Raw genomic sequence first — 1,262 nt, 5'->3', positions numbered from 1 at the left:
GCTTTCTGGTAAGTAATGCACCAAATTCCTTTATTGATCATTTTTATTCCCTTAACTCAGTAGATTAGTCTTTTTTCCCTACTTCCTCTTCTCTTGCTCATTAAATAATATTTCTAAAATAATAATAGGTAGATAATAACAATGAACACATATTGAGTGGTAATTGTAGGTGGCATTCTTTCAGACACATTATATATAACAATTCATTTAACCCTCAGAACAACCTGATAGGGGTAGGTGCTATCATCACCCCCATTTTAGTGATGAAGAAACTAAGGCACAGAGGATTTAAGTTATATTCCAAGGTTATACAGCTAATGTGTTAAAATTCAAATACAGTAATACAAAAACACCACGCAGATTAATTATTCACCACATGATGAAAAGAATACGTAAAAATATACTTACCTGGCAGGGGAGATACCATGATCACGAAGGTGGTTTTCCCAGGGCGAGGCTTATCCATTGCACTCCGGATGTGCTGACCCCTGCGATTTCCCCAAGAAAAAAAAAAAAAAAAAAAAATACGTAAAATACAAAAATGCAAAAGTTATGTCTACAGGAGGGCTTCCCTGGTGGCGCAGTGGACAAGAATCTGCCTTCCAATACAGGGAACACGGGGTGGAGCTCTGGTCCTGGACGATCCCATGTGCCACAAAGCAACTAAGCCCATACGCCACAATTACTGAGCCTGCGCTCTACAGCCCATGAGCCACAACTACTGAGCCCACGCACCATAACGAATGAAGCCTGTGCACCTAGAGCCCATGCTCCACAACAAGAGAAACCACCGCAATGGGAATCTCATGCACGACAATGAAGAGTAGCCCCCGCTCACCGCAACTAGAGAAAGGCCACATGCAGCAATGAAGACCCAACACAGCCAAAAAAAAAGGTGTCTATAGGAAAAACAGCTTTCCAACAATGTTGAATTATTTAACCCAGCATTATCTTCTTCCAAATTACCACTATTCACATAATAACAAATTACACATAAACAAATTACACTTCTCTGTTAGAACAGAAAAAGCTCCTATGTTGCTGCCTTGGAAGAGAATGGGGGCATTTTGTTTTGAAGACTATATCAGCTGAAAGGTTTTCCTTAAGCAGAAGTGAATATGGTAAAACTAATATTTTAGAGTGTTCTGACCAACATCAGAAGAGTTTGAGAAACCTTCTCAAGTTTCCTTAGGGACCAAGTTCAAACAAGTAGCCCAGCCTGCAAGGGTCTCCCCATCAGTGAAACCAGTAGCAGCTTCACT

At 40.5% G+C, this 1,262-nt stretch overlaps 1 pseudogene; it reads left to right on the top strand.

Moving 5' to 3' along the window:
* The first annotated feature begins 400 nt into the window (after positions 1-400).
* On the top strand, positions 401-576 carry LOC131756518 (U1 spliceosomal RNA; annotated as a pseudogene).
* Positions 577-1,262: the final 686 nt, after the last annotated feature.

This window comes from Kogia breviceps, chromosome 4 (assembly GCF_026419965.1).
Source record: "Kogia breviceps isolate mKogBre1 chromosome 4, mKogBre1 haplotype 1, whole genome shotgun sequence".
NCBI classification, from domain to species: Eukaryota; Metazoa; Chordata; class Mammalia; order Artiodactyla; family Physeteridae; genus Kogia; species Kogia breviceps.
Note: the sequence above shows the minus strand (reverse complement) of the source record. Positions and strands in the feature narration are given on the sequence as shown.